This window comes from Poecilia latipinna, unplaced genomic scaffold (assembly GCF_001443285.1).
Source record: "Poecilia latipinna isolate Pla-1442-1.1 unplaced genomic scaffold, P_latipinna-1.0 Scaffold418, whole genome shotgun sequence".
NCBI classification, from domain to species: domain Eukaryota; kingdom Metazoa; phylum Chordata; class Actinopteri; order Cyprinodontiformes; family Poeciliidae; genus Poecilia; species Poecilia latipinna.
Window position 1 is genome coordinate 1 of NW_015113034.1, and position 18,648 is coordinate 18,648.

General features: G+C 40.1%; 1 long non-coding RNA gene across 1 annotated transcript; it reads right to left on the bottom strand.

Annotated features, from left to right (window-relative positions):
- Positions 1 to 6,908: 6,908 nt before the first annotated feature.
- On the bottom strand, positions 6,909 to 8,012 carry LOC106950706 (uncharacterized). Its single transcript, XR_001425665.1, has 2 exons — positions 7,641 to 8,012; positions 6,909 to 7,529 (listed from the first exon to the last, which is right to left on the bottom strand). It is a non-coding gene; the product is annotated as an uncharacterized LOC106950706 (long non-coding RNA).
- Between the last annotated feature and the right edge of the window lie 10,636 nt (positions 8,013 to 18,648).

The following is an 18,648-nucleotide window of genomic DNA, read 5'->3' on the forward strand; positions in this document are numbered from 1 at the left end:
AAGTATTTTTAGTAAGGAACGTAGTTATGACGATGATACTGTGACTGCATATCGAGTAAAGCTTTGCGAGTTACGTGACTTCATCATCAAAACATGCAATATTAAATTTAAGACACTAATATTGTCGGCATGAATGATGTGCTTTTTGAACCCAAGAGTCAGTTTAGTCACACTTAAATCTTCAGTTAAGGCCATGACCTTTAACATTATGTTTCTTGTAAAATATAATGTGTAAACATGTAAAGATATTAGACATAACAAATTATTCCAAAGATAAATTTTGTCCGTTGTGAGTGAAAATTTGACTCCGACCTGTTCCACACCATTCGACACCACGTCATTTCCATACATTATGATTTTAGCAGCATCACACACCAGTAATACAAACTGAACAATAAAAAGTCACAAATATCCATCCTTGTGATGCCTTATAGTACATGGATTGAATTTTCTTTGTCTTATTTTTCCAATTAAGTAAGCTGTTTGACATATGTTTTGTCACAAAAGAATCAAAAGAACAACCTTAAAATAAAATAAATTAACTCAAGCTGTTAACTCAAAATTCTAAAATACAAATTTATAACATAATCTAATAGTTTTTGTTTATTAAAATCTTGCTACTCATTTATATTTTTTGGGGTTCCTTATCTTTTTAGACCTTTGTTTTTTTCACAACTAGACATATTAGCAAACTGCCAAATTAATCTTTTATATAAATATGAGAAAATCCACCTGACCGGCAGTGTGCAGCAAAAAGGTGAGGGAGGATCAGAGCAGCACTGGGATATCCAGTAACGTAAAAATACACCTGAAATGACTCATAAAAAGGACTAACTTTAGTAGTTTTGAAACCATAACTTTTACTGGTAACTGGGCTGTAGTGAAGTCTCATTACTGCAGCCCAGGCATGCGTGCTTTCACAGCCTCCCTCATCCTCCTCTCAATCTTTTCAGAGTCCTAATAGGAGCATTAACACCTGTAACTGGGAGTCCATTCATTTTTTGGATTGAATTTTCTGTCCGAATTGTCTGGCACGACTCTTTTCAGCAACAAATCACACCGTCTGGCATCTTTATCGCATAATGTGACAGGAATTGCTATCAAAGTTTTTCATATCTTGTGACTTTTTTTTTTTTTTTAATTCCCAGCATGCGATGAAACCTTTGTCCTTGACAGATTAAAGGCATAAGTACTGGGATATTAAGGGAACAATACAACACGGCTGACTGGGAAAAATTCTTTAAGCCTCAAAACAATGAATAAGAATGAGGTCACTGCAGCATAAATGACTGATGGAAACCTTGTTTACTTGCATAAATTTAAAATAAGTCTTAGACAAGAGTATTGCTGGGATGTGAGTGGAGAAGAGCTATAGCGTTCTGTTGGAAAGACTGACCTATATAACCAGAGGGATGAGTGAGGGGATTTGAGGAGGAAGTCTGGAAGTCCTTAGTGACTCCTAGGATGTCAAGAAGCAGTATATTATTATTATTATTATGCTGTTTTGGTGTTCTGTATTTTTGTGGTAGGAGCCTTTTAAACTGTCATTTCATGTCACCCACAGTTGTCCAATGGGACAAAATGAGCCAGTGAGTGAACAGTTGCCGTCTAATCTCCTACTTACAAGAAAATCCAACACATCCGCCCCTGGAATGAGACCTACATCAAATTCAGAGAGAAGGGCTGAACTTCCTGCAAAACCTGTATATGTAAAAAAAAAAAAAAAAAAAGTCTGAACACCTGAGTGATCAAGCAAACATAATCATTCAGTCACGGCGCGCAAGTATGCAGTTGGGGGGCTTGTTGGGTGAGGCGAGTTGTGACAGTTTTGTCGGTTCTTGAAAAATGTGTCAGATCTTCACGTCATTATTTATTGAATGCTGGCCACGTTAATAGAGAAAGCATGCAGTGACACTGCAGTGCAGAAACCTTGGAAGAGGTCAGAGCGTCTACCAATAAATCAAAGCAGCTGAAAAGCTGGAATTGTGAGAAAACAAGGGGACAGCTGCTGATTTATGGAGTTGAGGGCCACAGGTTAGAGTTGTTTGGTGCCTTTATCTTCTCTCTCTCTCTCTTTCTCTCCTTTCTGTATAACTTCTTAGGGGAGAGATGAACTCCAAAGCCATTAGAGGGAAGGACAACTGCACTCCTTGGAATAATCATCTGATTTGTTGCTGTACTCAGAACTACAGGCACACACACCAATAAAAGAAGCTGGGAGCCGAGCCGGAGATGGGCTCAGAGAGCACACGGGATTAGATGTGTCATCTGGTCACACTGATACGACTGCAGGATCGATCGTGGGCCGCCTTCCCCTTCCTGCCCACGCCGTTTACATTATTAAATCCTAATTGAAACCTGATCACCAGAGGACTCGCACAGGCACGCACATACCGATGGAGATGAGTTGTGCACGGATGCACAAACACACTGCCTCAGTGGTGACAATAGAAAAGAAGAGATAATGAGAGCTGATGTCCGTCTAAGTTACGGAGCAAATCGATCAGTGGTGGGGGGGAGGGGGTTGCTGCACCATCAGAAAGGAGCTGAAGGGATAAAATAGTGTCACAGTGATCACAAGTTGCATCTTCTGCTCATCAGCAGCAAGGCAGAGGAAAAAAAGCAACACAGACACACACACACACACACACACACACACACACCACGTGTGTACAGTCTGTTTTTGTGAAGATGGATGCAGACAGTTACAGACAGCACATGGAGTACGCAGATGAGATGGTGTGTGTGTGTGTGTGTGCGTGTGTTTATTGGAAGTTGACTCACCCAGGACTGGAAGCTGCACCGTGCTGCTTGTTCATCTATAAGGCTGAAGATGCTCTGATCACTTGTGGCCGTTCGGGCTGCCTGTGCAGGATACCGGAGCTGCTCCAGTCTCTCCAAGCTCACAGCCTCCTCCTCCTCCTCTTCCTTTTCCTCTTCCTCCTCCTCCTCCTCCTCCTCCTCCAGCAGCAGCAGGAGCCAGTAGCTGGACTGGAGCGCCTTCCCCCGCTTTCTCTCTCGGCTCTCCCCCGCTTCGCTGGTTAATTGTCTGCCGTCTCAAGCAGAGATCCGCGGCTCTCCTCTGTTGCCTGTGAGGTCAGCAGGAACTCCTCTCACGGCTTCGAGGTGCGGAGAAGCGGAGAGGGCTGCCACCGGCAGCGGCGGGCAGAGAGGGCTGATGCCGCTCGGGTTTTCGGGCTGCTTGCGTGCGTGAGTGTGCGTGAGTGTGCGGCTGTCCTGTGTGTGTGAGAGAGAGAGAGGGGGATACGGAGCGTGTGATGCTTTGTGTTTGAAAGAGGAGCCGGCTGTTGTTCATTGGGGCTCATCTGCGCTGTTGCCTCTCTCTCCTTGTTTCTCTCTCTCTCTCTGGATCTCATTCTCGAAATGCTTTATGCTGCATTCGCTTCCTGTGGGATAAATGCGAAATGTGTGGCATATGTAAATAAAAAAAAATAAAAAAATTCAGACAGCTTCAGTTTTCCAGTGGGTGGATGTACTCAGAGTTCTGTTCTGGAAGAGAAAATAGCAGAGACTGGGTAGATGTGCCGTCATCTGGGACCAAGAGGAACAAGTAAATAAAAACAGCTGAAAACAAGTGAATCAAAACAAACATCAGCAGAAGATGTAGCACCTTTAACTCCCCACCAAAATGATAAAGTAACACCTTTAGAAAGACATGGAAAGACTCAATTTTAAGATGCGACTGTAACAGTAAAAGTAAATTATCTCATCAGTTTAAAAAGTTCATCTTAGATGGATTTAGTAAAATTTTATGTCACTTTTTCAAGCTTTTATTTATGTTAGTTTTGTGGATTACAGCTTCCAGATGATGACAAAATAACTTTTTCTTTTTATTTTTTATTTTTTCTTTTTATTTTTTTTTATTATCATTTAAGGTAAGTAAAAATGGATTTATAATACAGCAATGTTACATCATGGGTATTATGTGTCCTAAGCAATCATGGAGAGCTCAGCTGATTTGGGCAGATGAAAGTAAATTGTGCATTTTATACTGTTTACTGAACTCACTTAACCTCTAATGACACAGCATTGCTCAGCTGACGAAAACGTATAACAACAGAACCTGTCTGCAAACAAGAGCTATCACTTCAACATTAACTGTGCAAGTTGGTTAAAATGTATTCTTCTTAGCCAGAAATTGTACTCAAGTAAAAGTAGCTTTACTGAAAAATTATACTTAAATGGAAGCAAAAATAAGTAAAGGGCAAAACAAAGAAGAAAAACTACATATCTAACAAAAAAGATTACTCAAGTAAGTTTAAGTGAGTGAATGTGACAAGTTACTATCCACCTCTTGACTCTAAAATGAAGATTGGAAACACCGGGGCCAGCAACCACCCAGCCTGATAGCCTCAATGAAACGTTTGCATGGATGCAGTAATTTATCTTTACACCAGAAAAAAAAAATCTTTAAGATAAAATGGAACCTTCAGCCAAAACTTGTCTTCATAGGCAATGATAGTTTCCCATAATACACTGAAGCAAAAGGTATAGAGATTTTTCTTTAGTGACTCCAAAACTCTGAAAGTCTTTTTCCTGTGTACTTTTTCCAGTACCATAAGTTAAAAACCTGTTATATTAAATCTGCTTTTGTGTAACACGTCTTGTGTTAATGTTGATTTTGAGGCAGTTTATGATCTTTATATCTTCAAAGGTGTTATATATAAAATAATGACTCGCTTTCTTCCTGTATGCCCAAGTATTTAGTGCATGTAATGTAGGACTTGGACGTACATTTTTAGTGTTCATTTTAAATATTGGTCCTATCTAATACTAGTTTCCAATAAACTAACTTTTTAGTTTCAATTAGCTGTAAACCAGAATGGTTATAATAAATTGAAATAAATGTCTGAAATACATCACTCGTTCTAAAAGATGCCTCATAGGCTTACTGGTACATCTAAATGAAATGTGGCCATTTCTGAAATAGAAATATTTGTGTATTAACAGCATAATATAAACAAGCTTTTGTCAGAAGTATTCCTTTAAAAGCTACAGATCTCAGCTGCGTACTAAAATCCTTCAAGATGCAGAATTTGTGGGTGACAGCGGGAAGCCCAAAGTGCATATTGTCTAGCTAAAGTATTCATGTCCCTTGAACTTTTTCATGTTTTACTGCAAAACAAACACAAACCTCAACATGTTTTATTGCAATTTTATGATAGATCAACAAAAAGTGGCTCATAACTGTGACGGGGAAGAAAAATTATCCATTTGGACGTGGTTTTTCATAACGTGTATGAATAAAAATCAGAAGAAAAAATATAGATACCCCTTAATAAAATCAAATGCTCTGGTCTTTAAACTTACCCGAAATTCTTCATCTCCTAAAATGATTCAGTGCACTGAGCAGTAGATCTCATTTTTGTGGCCCTTTTAAAATATTATAGGATTTTATTGTTTTTCCAAGGCTGGAGGAAATCCAACCGAGTAACAAAACCACATCTGTTCCCATTTTGCAGTTTCTGCCTCAAAGTGGTGTATTTTTTTTATTTTATTTTAAAATACAAAACATCATAAGCTAGGATATTATTAAAAATAATGCAAATATACTGAAAGTTAAATGGCTTTTTTTCCCCTTAAACCTAACATATTTACATTTTGAATAATCCTTTACCTTGTCTAACATTTTATTTTTGATGGGAACGGATGTATAATGAGAAATATGATACATGGTACTTTTTGACATATGGTTCTGTCATGAATTGCAACTGTGTTTGAGAACATTGAACTTATGGGATGCCAATGTTCCAGCTATTGGGACTAATCTGCAGTTGTCCTGAAAAAGAAACCAGTGATCAGTCAGCATGTGGATATTAATGAGACTAATCAGATGTGCATCGTTACTTTGCTATTTGATTTCAAATGTGTAAAAGCTACCAGTTAAACTCATTGAGCTTTCAAAGTGCGGCAAGATGGAGCATGTTTTAGCCTGAGGCCTGCAGACCTTTCTGTGTGGAGGTCCAGTGCTCTCTTTGCCTCTGTGTCGGGTTGCTGCGTCCTATTTTTCTGGACACTTCAGCTTCCTCCCACAGTCTACAACGAACAAGTCAAGTTAACTCGTGTTTCTGAAATGAGTAATTTTATTCGGTTTGACCTGGCTGTCGGCAAACAACCAGCACTGGTACTTTTACAGTGCTTTGCAAAACTTTTCAAACTCTTAAAAAGTTATTTAATTGTAAAGTGGAAGGAAAGTGAAAGAAAAAAAGTTGTCTAAACATTTCTCACTGCATTTTCAGCTGTCACTTTTGCGGGTTCTCTTTACCAGCATTCAACATTTAGACACTAATGCTTTCTCCCTAACCCAGTCAGATTACATTTCAGTTAATGTAAGAGCCCAGATTCAATATTCTGCTTTACATCATCCATCATCAGGTTTTATGCATAAATTCCTACAGGTGAGCAAACTGATGATGAAACATTATTCCATTCTCCTGGCTGGCTTATAAAAATCCCCTGCTTCAGCATCCGGGGTCTTGATGAAACCACGATCTCTGCAGCCAACATCCAACCTATTACAGCAACCGAACAACATCTGCTGCACCCTTGTACCACAGTGAGACTGCGGGGAGAGGGGTATGGTGTGCCAGGTGGCTGCAGATATAATACAGCATTAAGGTTGGAACTGGATCCCTTTCCATGGATAGTGCAGGATGTTTTTTTTTTTTTTTTTTTTAAATCTCAGGAGGGCTAGAGCCAAAACATGATGACATGAAGCTTTACAGACAACTGTGCAACACTGTGCAACCTTTTACAACATTGTGCAACCCACGTTTCTGAACATCTGAGTTAATCTTCAAATCTGTTGAGGATTTTTGCAAAAATCCCAATACAAAATAAAATATTTGTGTAAAATAAGCAATGCTGAATGAACAAAGAAAAAAATGTGTATTTTGAGGATTTTAATCATGCTAGGTACATTCCATCTCATTCCTGACTAAAATATTTACTCTTTAATGGGCCCAGATGGTGACAAGCATGTCAGGTAGATTTGCATTACTGCCCCAGTCATCCACGCAGATTTTTCACACCGTGAGCTTTTTTTTCAAAGAGCGTGGAATGGAGGCAGCGCAGCAGTGTCACATCCTGTTAAAAATTGGAAAGCTGTGCCATGTTTCATCCCATCTGCAGTCTGAGCCGCGGTCCTCAGCAGACACAACGGGGATCTCCTGAGCCGGATTCGTCCGAGCTGCAGTCTCTCTGCATGATACAGTGTTTCCTTTTTTTTCTTTTTTACTGTAAAGTGAATAATAAAGAGGAGTGTCATCATTCCTGCTGGTGGCTGCACTTTTAAGACCGAGCCACAGTTCTGCAGCAGGGCTGTAGTATGTTGACCTTCATGACTGTAATTTCCACAGGAGGTTGAGGGGCTTTGTTGTGAAGTCGAGGATCCGTTTCCATCACCACGGCACACTAATAATCACCGCCTCATCAGCTGTGGTCAGGTCAAATCCTCTTGGAGTTCCAGGAGCTTTCCAGTCTGAATGTTTTTCATACTTCCTGCCGCACTGACGTAAATATGTTATACATAAAACATGAAGCCACCATACCTGCCGGCGCTGAAGGAACAGCAGACCACAGACTTTACGCTCATTTGTCAAACTGAAAGGTCTGCTTACCCTCAGCCGCGGTCCTGGGATCCAAACTGTGTTACTCCCACTGAAACATGTACAACATTTGTTCATCATTATGCAGTAAATGCAACTCCAAAACCAAGCTTTGAAGTACAGTGATTTGCTGATATAGTTATCTCTTGTTAGCATTTCATCACATAATCATAAACTTCTGTGTTTTCAGCTGGGATTGTGTTGTCATAAACACAGTTGTAAAATGAAAAGAATACACAGATTAAGTGGGTAGGATTGTTTTTTTTTTGTTTGTTTTCTTTTACAATTAAAAACATGAAACTTTGTGTGTTTATGTTTACTGTTAATTTCTGAATTTCACATCAACCCCTTACCTTTCATGATGACACAGATGTATAACAAAATGCTATTTTTCAGTTTTTCTGATGTCAGCTTAATCCTCTTTTACTATACAGCTTTAGAAAACAAGATTTTTTAATATAAAGTTGTTGCATTTTGAAAAATAAAGAGAGCATCCTTTTCCATAATATTCCTTCAAACATCTCTGATAACATCAATATCAACTAAACAAACAGCAGTGCATTGTCAGATATATGAGCTGCCTCTTCTACAGTCAAAAATACATCTTCATCCAGATGTTTTAGTACATCTACAGGTTAATGTTTAAGCTAACAAGGGTATTTGTGTTAGCCTTTCACACACGTCTTGTACTCCTTAATAATCGTTGAGTCAGTAAAGGTTTTTTTTTATTATTATTATTTATTTTTTGGCCCCAAATCCAAACATCCCTAAAGGCCAGTTCATTTGCATGCTGCAGAACCGTCAAGGACTCTGTCATGATATCCCATGATTAATGGAGAAAGAAAAAAAAAATAAAAATAGCCTCCCTTGATGATATACTTTATTGAAGCATATTTGATTTTAATTTCAACTTTCCTTCTATTAAAAGTACTCAGACAGCATGATGCTGCCACCACTCTGTTTTGCCTGTGAGTAATGCTCATCAGTCTGGGAATATAGAAAATATACATAGATTGTTTCTGCAGAACACGACCAGCACCTAGCAGAAATCCCTGCAGCGCTGCCATTTCCAATTTCCCCTTTGTACCTGCTCTGTAAACTATTTCTAGCTAAAAGAAAGGAATGGGCAAATGTCAGGAAAATCCTATCAGGACGCCAAAGCTTCATTTCACCTTAATCAGATTTACTGTAATTGTCGGCATGTGTGACAATAAGAAAGTTGGATGATGAAATGACTATAAAAGTTCCACATTTAGTAATCTAGATTATAGTTCTTTTTTTATTATTATTTTTCTTTGTTGTCCAACTAAACAATTATGGTCTCAAGTTTTTTTTACATCAGAAAATTTACTGGAGTTTGGGTAATTTTGATGCCCTCTGTGCTCGTGACAATAAACTAGACCTTTCTCATTAATATGCAAAATTTTTTAATGTGTATTCAAAAATTTTACCTGATGGTGGAATAAACGTCCCAAAAGAATCTGTTTAGTTCCCATAGTTTGCACTTTTTGAACCGCTTTAATTACTTTCAACACTTTTTTGCCTGATTGTTTACCAATTTCTCACTTTTTTTGTGTCTCCCTAAAATTTCAGCAGTTGAGGGTTTCCTTCTACCCACTACCTGATTCGAATACAGAAAAAGTCCAAACAAACAAAAATACCGCCTATGAAAATCCAACACACACACACACACAAACAGGTGGGTAACAAGCTGGATAAACTCGACTGCAGAAAACAAACAACCACGATCCAAGAAACTGGCAGCTGACAAGGGAGAAGGCTGGGATACAGAGAGACAAACAAGACGCATGTGAACACAAACATTCAAAGAGATGAGAGTAAAAAGCAGGAGCAAAGGAGCTAGAAACAAACTTTGAACATGGAAAGGGGGAGAATTAAAACAGGCAGCAACTGAATAATCAATCAAGTCTCAATAAACCCAACGCAGATCAGACGCCACCAATGTCTCAATGTAATACCAAACGAAGAAAAGCTGAAAGTGAAGCACAACATTTATGGTGCACAGCACCAACAGCTCCAATAAAGAGTGGCTGTATCACAAAGGAAATGGGAGAGACGAAGTGTTTGGCTCCGGATGCACACTGCCAGGCAGTATGTTACAGAAAGTGTCATGCTGAGCCCATCTGGCCACTAGTTGCTATTGGATTGGGTAGGCAGTCAGCAAAACACCAGTCGCTGAAGAAGCCTTGGATTTAATGTGAAAAACTTGCATTAGCATTAGCTCCTGCCTCTGTTGGCTGCCTGCTTTAGACAGCCTGAAGGCACATAAGGCTGTAGCATTCAGGGCCTTCAGAAATCTGACTGCTTGCTTCCCTTTGCACACCGCTTCATGTTTTTAATCTTACGCAGAAAGATCTTGATTACATTAGATTAGCTGAAATAATACGCAACTCCAAAATCAATGCTCCTTATGAGCCTGAAGCTTTTATGAAGAAGCTTTTTAATAAGATTCGTGCCTGTTCACATGATATAGTGCCCTTTAATGTAATTTTCTATTTTTGATAGTTAAGGACATAAAGTTATTTATTTATTTATTTATTTATTTTACTTATTTTTGAAAATAACGCCTCATGCTTAAAATGCAACAAATATGCAAAATAAGCAGAAAAACATATGAAACTATTAAGGCTTTGTTGAATTTTAGAGCTTCACCATAAAGGCCTTTGTTTTTCTTTTTGCTGCACATTTTCCTCGTCCTTTTCTTAGCACAAGATTTTTGAAAGCACTTGTGAACAACAGCAGGTGCTAACCACAGCGCTCTAAACCATGTTGTTTCCACAGTCTAGGGTGCAAAGGCCCGGTGACCTCTGTGTGAAAGCTTAGACCATCTAGGAGGAGATGATCCCTGACCTACGTGATTCTAAAAGACATTTGGTGGGCAGAGAGGGATCTCTCATTGGTCGCTGGAGATTTGACCAATGAGAGCTTTCTATCTCAGCAGGAAAGTCTTGATCCTGGTAGAGAGGAAATGGTGGGATGTATGACGTGACATATGATCACGCTTCCTAGCCTAAAGTCTTCTGGACCAACTTGAGAGGTGAAAGCGAGGTTTGACACCAACATTCAAAACACATGCAAGCATCCATCTGGGAAGTAATAATAGCAAGAATCACTCTTTCAACATCAACGAAACATGATCTCTGACGACAAAGGTCTCCCTTTAAAGAAATATTAACTTTTCACATTTGATTTAACAAAAGTCACCAGGTTCATCCAAATTCAAAGTTATCATTCTGGACACGTGTGACAAAAACATGATTGATCCGTTTGATTGTTGCTGAAATTAAGGAAATATGTGGCAGTGTCGTTTCTACAGTAACTTAATTGTTACGCTTTGACTGAAAGTTGACTGAAATATTCTCCACACAGCCATAAAAAGAGACGTTTCCTTAAACAAAGCCAGGGAGAATCATGTAGAGTGAGAATAGCATGGGTCCAAGTACAGAGCCTTGATGCACCCTAAAAGAAAAGAGGATCTCTGAAGCACGGCAGCAAAAAACCTCTAATACCAACAAAAAATGTCCATGCGGAACATCAGTGTTCTGGTCCAGGTGATGCATGTTCACAAATTTCTCATCACATTTCAAATTATGACGGGATGACATAGAAATGTTTTACATAGCAAGGCGAGGCAGGGTGAATAATATGACGGAGCTTCACCGTTTCTGTGTGCGTCGAGAGTGTGTGTGTGTGGGCTGGACGGTCCCACAGCCGTAGGCTTGGACAGCAGCAGGTGACTCACCGTGCCTCAGCTGCAAGCAGGAAGAAAATCAAAGCGATACACTGAACACACAGGACTAAATTAGGGGCGGTTCAGAGGAAAGGAGAGGAGTTTTGAGGAGAGGAGTCGGCAAAGGATGGAGCAAATGGGGGATAAGGGAGGGATACAGGAAGTGTGTAAGTACCGGAGAGGCCAAAAGACAAGGATAAGCAGCCCCACGGAGGATGCTGAAGGAAGAATCACATAAGAAGAGAATAGACACCTCCGGGGAGACTCTGGAGACTAAAGACAAAGAAATTCCTCCAGGTTGTGGGCAGGAGAGCATATTTGCCTGGGTAAACACTGAGACAACTGTTAGGCTCTGTGTGGATGTGTGCGTGACTACACAGTTTCTTTTCTTGTAACAGTGTTTACATAAACAGGAACTGGGGACTGCAGTAGCCATGGGCCTCGAGTATCTTTAGACTTCACACATTATGCCACACAGCCTGGAAAATAAATAACAAAAAAATGTTAAATATCACTGCAGCCAGAAGCTGAAAGGTGTGCGGCTTAACGGTTTTCTCAGAGAATGATTGGTATTTAAATGAGAGACCTCTCCCTTCACTGATGCCTGGGCGGGGAAACTTCCTCGTAAAGCCCCCTGCGGAGACCTTGACCTTCAGAAGAGCTGAGCTTTAATGACCGACTGTCTGACGGGAGGGAGATCGTCGAAAACAAGTTAGCCAGTGTAAAAAAGGATTTGCTAAACACTTTCAAAAATAGCTGAACAAAGAACAGTTACATACTAAATGTGTACATATTTGCTTAAAATGAGAAAGTAATAAAATGAGCTTAAAGATAAGAAGCAAACAACTTGTTTCAAAATTTGAGATTTTATTTTGAATAATTTTTAACTAGCTCCCTGCTCACCGAGATGCCATCAAAAATTTCACTCCACATTGCATTTTCCTGTCTTCCTGTGCAAAAAAAAAAAAACCTCACTTGCAGCACAATCTGGGAATTTCTTCAATTGACTCGGATTGTCTCCAGTAGATTTTTCACCAAGCCGATCGACGAACAGAAGGAGAAGTACATTTTATGGACTGTAATAGAATTGTAGTCTGCCTGTAGTTTAAACAGTTGTAGCAGAGGAAGTGAACAAAACTGTTCAGTCCATGTTGGTCACTCTTTTAAATATCGAATTAGCATTAGTAGCTGCCCTCATCGGCTCAGTTCTTCCCTCTTCTCAGTGGAAGATGGTTGTTTACAGTTCAGGCAACTTCCTGTAATTAGGGGCGGTTCAGAGGAAATCAAAGTGGCATCAAAGTGTTGCATTACATACATCTCGGGCAAACATTACCAATTTGGTAAAATGTAAAACTTCAGCATGGTCCTCCAGGAAGCAATCATTTCTCAATAGCTGAGAGTCCAAACCCTCTGTTTGAAGCAAATAGTGTAGGACCAGGGGCTGGTTTTCATCTGGCTACCTTTTCCTTACCAATTTTTTAAGACAGTGATCCACAATGGTGGGACAGTGGAAAGGGGGAGAAGCAAATTAAATTTCTGACAAAAATTTTAAGAAGCACACATACTTCCACAGGATAAGGGTTTAAAAATATTTTTTTCAAGCATTTTTACTCTGAATTTGTATTCGCAAAGTTGCTCAGGCGTGAGATGTTGGCGTGTGGTCTTTGTTTTTATTTAGCATACTGATGATTACAAATGACACCTTCTTCTTCTTGAGATTAGTCATCCATCTCCTTGTCAAGGTACTGAAAAGCATTCTGGAAACAAAACAAAAAAAAAAGATCTCCACGGATGACGTCCAACCTCTACTACAGCAATAAATACAAATACAGTGAAACAAAACTCTGCACCCCGAGTGTTTCTGGGTCAGCGCGAGTCCTGCCGTGACGTGAAGCCGGCTCTCTACTTGACACGCAGTCCCTGGCTTTTCGTGTCGACGGTCAGTGCCTTCTGAAAGGGATGTGGAATATCTCTGCACACATCACTGCGTCGCATGAATAACCCTCGCAGCTTCATGCCAGCGTCAGGCACTGATGAGACGTTTCAGCACCCAGGGAGAGCGAGCAGGAGACGGATGTGACAGATCTCTCATTAAACACGCAGACATACAAATATTAAATTTAATATCCTTCTGCACAGGCGCAAAAGTCTGTGCAGCAAACGTAGCGACTAAGGGCCCAGCATGACAGATGCAGAGCCACGAAGGCATCTTCAATGAAATGTTGAATTATTGATTAGAGCCCAACTAAAATATGGCAGGTGTGTGTGCATGTGTGTGTGAATGCAGGACTACTGCTCCTGGTGTATAGCTCCAACCAAAGCCGCATGAGTTCATTAATTAAATCAGGACTACATGGGACTAAATTCCCCTGCTAGGTTAGCTAATTAAATCCCAGCAATTATTTATATTGCAGCCATAAAGTTAAAATAATCTTTAATCGTATATCAAATTGCCTGAGTTGTGTGAGCAGATGCAGGAGAGAAAAAGGTTCCTGAAAAAAACAACAACTTTGGAGTGACAAAACGGCAGCAGTCACTAAGTTGGTAATTTGTTAGAATAGCAAAAAAAAAAACAAGAGTGACAGCACATGAATGAAGTGAGAGAGCATGCAGCTAAAGGCCAGGATGCAGCCTCCGAGATCGTCCATCAAATAAAAGCTTTAAGCTCCAAACGAGCTGAGGCAGCAAATGAAGCTGCAGGTGAAAATCAGTCACATATCCGCGCCTGGATGAAGCTGAGGTTGGCAGAAATGAGGTGAGCAACAGAGGAAGGAGGATGCAACACGGAGCAGCTGCAGGAACACGGCAGGCCGAGTAACCTGAACAGTAAGATGGATTATTTCAAATGGATTTCTGTTTGTCATCTCTAGTGTTCCACTTCCAGTTTATTCTTTAGCTTTGATTTTTCTAGTGTTTAATCATGCTTTGTGTTTTGTTTTTCCTTTGTCTTTGATATGTTTTTATTTACGTCTCCCTATTTGCTACAGCTCCATAAAAGTGAGCTTTGGAGATATATATATATACTATTGAATAAAAAAATAGATCACTGTGTCATGTCACATTTGTTCTCCAGGGAAATAAACAAAAACTTCAACATAAAAATATAAATATTGAGGCATTAGGAAACCAAGGGAGTGAGAAAAATCACTTAAACACACAAACTGCCAGTTGGATTCATTATTATTGATTATTGTGGATGCCGTTTTGCTTATAACCAAGGAAATGTAAAATAAATACGTCTCGGCTTTATTATTTCTCATTCACATTTGCAGATAATACATAAAACGATGCGTATCTTACCTGTGGCAACACACGCTGCTGCCTTTATTAAAACAACAAGCTTGACATTAAGCTAAAAGGGACTCGAGTTGGGTGGTCCATAACTGACCGCCTCCAGAAATTGAATATTAAGGGCTAGAGTCAGGAGGAGAAGCTCTGAATACAAATTAGGTGTTGCTTATAGATTTGGTATTCCTCACGTTCGGGGCGAGTTCAGCTTCTCCACGACTGGTCTGTTGACTTCTGCTTTCTCTCTGTGAAATTGAAATGCTTAACTCCCTCTAAATGCAAATCTAGGAAATATGTTTCCGTGGCGATTGAACCACGTGCTCTTGCTGACACACAAGGCTCTCAGAGACCCCCGCAGCTCTCCAGGTACAAAAACAAAACTCACATCAAAAACCTCCTTTATCCTTATTAAGAAATGTTTTAGCCAAGTGGAGATTCGTGTTTCCTTGCCTTAAAAAAAGATGTGACTTATGATTAACTGATGGGGGGTAAAATTTTATAATTTTTCTCAAGTTTTGTCAGTCTGTTCACACATCCTGTGGCCTCAAACACCAAACAGCCTTAACAGGAAGCAACGCAGGAAATCAGAGTGTGCAGCAGCACAGAACAGAGGAAGTTACTAATATTGAGCTCCAACTTTTAGACCTTTATGAAAATGGATTTTTCTTTTTAAACTCTCCAGTCTTCCACTCAAACTGGAAACAATTTCTGCATTGATTTCATCTTACTTATATTTAAGTAATTGTCTGTATTTAACATTTACAGTCACCACTGAGATTCAAATGAGTCAATTAAGTTTATCTGTATAGCATATTTCAGCAATAGCAGTTCAAAGTGCTTTATATTAAAACAAAAAACATATAGTCGATGGATGTGAAAACTAATGAGACATTACATTTTGTCATTATAATAATCAATACACATCAAATATGTTGGTCAATTCTCCATTTATTGTAGTTCAAAGGCAGCTTTAAACATGTGGTCTTGATTTAGCTTCGACTTAAAGGAACTCAGTGTTTCAGGTGTTTTGCAGTTTTCTGAAAGTTTGTTCCAGATTTGCAGAACATAGAATTTGAATGTTGTTTCACCGCGTTTGGTTCTGGTTCTGGGGATGCAGAGCAGACCAGAACCAGTATATGCCCCTTTCTCTCTACACTACAGCTGGTTCACCTCAGCAGAGCCTGCTATGAAGGCTCAGGCTAGTTAGCATTGCCACCAATGACCCCAGGTAAACGGTTGTTTACCAAACAAATAATTTTGGTAACCCCAACTGACTTGAAACTGGAAAAGTTAAGTAATGTCTTTTATATATAAATGTATCTGAATATCTGGTTTTAACGCCAACTACAGGTCAATATCCAATAATCATCTCCTTACACGTATTCTAGTGTTGCTCGTAGTGAGCCCACTAATTAAAAAGTGGGTATGAGTCTCGCTCAAACAAAAACCATCTCAGAGGCAGACGGTCCTGATGAGTGTGTGTGCAGGAAATTAGCCTTGGACCTGATCTTGGGTTCTTATCTGCTTCACACACCCGCTGGCTTACATCTGTGCCGCTAACAGGCAACATAAAGTCCATCCAGGTTCTGGACGAGCTGGGCACGAGGCCAGGCACACCAGCTAAGCGCAGGACTGCCAGAGACTCTCTCTGGCTTCAGGCTCACAGGGGGTGGCCGTTCTGTTTTCAATTCACGAACAAGGACAAGACCACAGGTGACATTTTGGTGGCGATTGTGTGTCTGTTGGACTGCGCCGAGGCAATCTGTTGTGAACCAAACTGTGAGTAAACAAGAAAAAGAGAGGCATTGATTTATTTATTTTTTTGCTCTGTCTATTGTTTGGATTTGGTTGTTAGTGCAATAAAAAGTGTATTAATGTGTGTGTGCGGTGTTGTGCTCGATACGCTGCTTTTCCAACAAATACTACATTGTGGGGACCGACTGCTTGTGGGGCCCAAAGAGGTTCTGTTTTTGGGTTAAGGAATAGGTTAAGGGCTGAGATGTGAATTGAGTTTAGGTTAAGGTCAGGAGTAGGCATGTACTGTTGATGTTTAGGTTTGGGGTAAGGACCCAAATCCTTATCCTCACTTGTTTTTCACACTTCTGCTGTGATTTACCAGGGTAGAGACAAGATATGAATTAAATTTTGGTCAACAGACAAGTACTGGAGAGGGTTACGGGAAATGTCTGGGTTAGGCAGAAATGTAGCTACTAAAATGAAGCAGTCAAAACAACGACCTCGGTTTGTATTCAGGTACAAAGATGTGCGTTTGTATTTAGATTGACAACCAAGTCCATATGCTTAACTTGTGGAACGTTTTTCATGTTCGCACCAGAGTTGCCTCTTCAGTTGAATTATTTTTGCCAGTGATGGGCTTCCTTACTGGAGGATGTGCTTCTGCGTCTGAGCAGCAGGAGTGTGATATTTTTCAGACAAACAGCGGATATTTGCTCAGCAGACATAGGTCTTTGCTCCCATCCCATCAGACGGTAATGACAGAACTGTCTATAGCTGTCACAGAGAGAAACACACTTGCTGTGATTAATCCACCCCTTATCTCCTCTGTTCTGCTAATCCAATCTCAAGTCATCTGTCTGTCGGGTCTTCAGTCTTAACTAATGGACTGCCCAGTCCACCGAGAGACGGAGGGGAGGCTAGAGGACTAGCGGAAAATAAAACAATGTCAGGGTCAGCTATTGATGGCTCCCCCGAGGATCTGCTGCTAAGCCAGAAGAAAAAAAAAAAAAAGAGAGAGATATATCAGGAGGGAAGGGCACAGAGAGAGACAAGAGAAGAAAAACTCTCTTCCCCCTGCAGTGCGAAGCTGACCGGCTCTAAAACTGAGCGTGACTCTGGAACGGTGTGGAAAATGTGATCACAGTTTCAATTTGAAGCCGTCAGGAGTAAATAAGAAGTACGTGTCCGAGAGCCATATAGGGCAGGATTGCTGAGCCCTGCGGTGCTGCAGCTCATTTAGACTTTTACTACAAAAATAAAATGTTGGAGATAAATAAATAACTATTACAGTGAAAGACCTTCAATTACCTTATGGCAGCAGACAGGAGATAAGCCCAAAAAAATCTCTATATCTCTATTTATACAGCTGCTAATGCTTTATGAAAGCTAGTGAGTTGCTGGAGCATTAATCTTTTTAAGATTATAGATCATTTTTTTCTCTTTCCAGAGAAAGTGTCTTAACTAGTGGTAAAAAAAACAAGGTTTGAATGTTTACTAGTAATAATTATAGCAGGAATGTCCCATCTTGCGCTTTAAATGGATCATTCAAGCTCTTCTTTTTCAGTTTGAGTAAACTGTGGTCTACAAACATTGTACATATACATGCATCACCATCGATACTGGATGAAATGCCCCTTTGTAATTTGGATCTGTACCACAAACTATTTATAGCCATCAGGTTTCTGGCATGGCTCTTCTTGGCAGAAATATCAGAGTTCATTTAAAATGCTTTTTATTCTGCACAGCTCAGCATAGTACATAAATTCAGGATAATCTGTTTATTTACAATAGGTTTTTAGATCAGGGCTATTCCAGACATTTGATGTTCAGCCTGCCGCTTCCAGTTTTTGTGTTGTGCGTTTGGGATGTCTTCACTGTTGGAACGTCCAGTTGTGTCCAAATTTCTGACTCAAACTATAACCCTTAGATTAAAGAAAATTGGTTAGGATGTTTAAAGCCAACCCAAACACCATCAAGGCTCAAGTATTATATGAAATGAAGTACTGCTCAACTACGTTCCCCCTTTCAGTGTTATTTAAAACAGGATCCATTATGTGGAGGAGTTAAACTCAGTTTAAAATTCAGATTAGCCGACACATACACACATCTTCAGTGATGACCATGTTTATTTGGGCGAATGACCTACTAAATGGGAGGGGAAAGAGCCTGAGGATTCTGGTACAATACGGGGGGGGGGGGGGGGGGGGGGGGTGTGGGGGGGGGTGGGCCCGGGGAGGGGCAGGG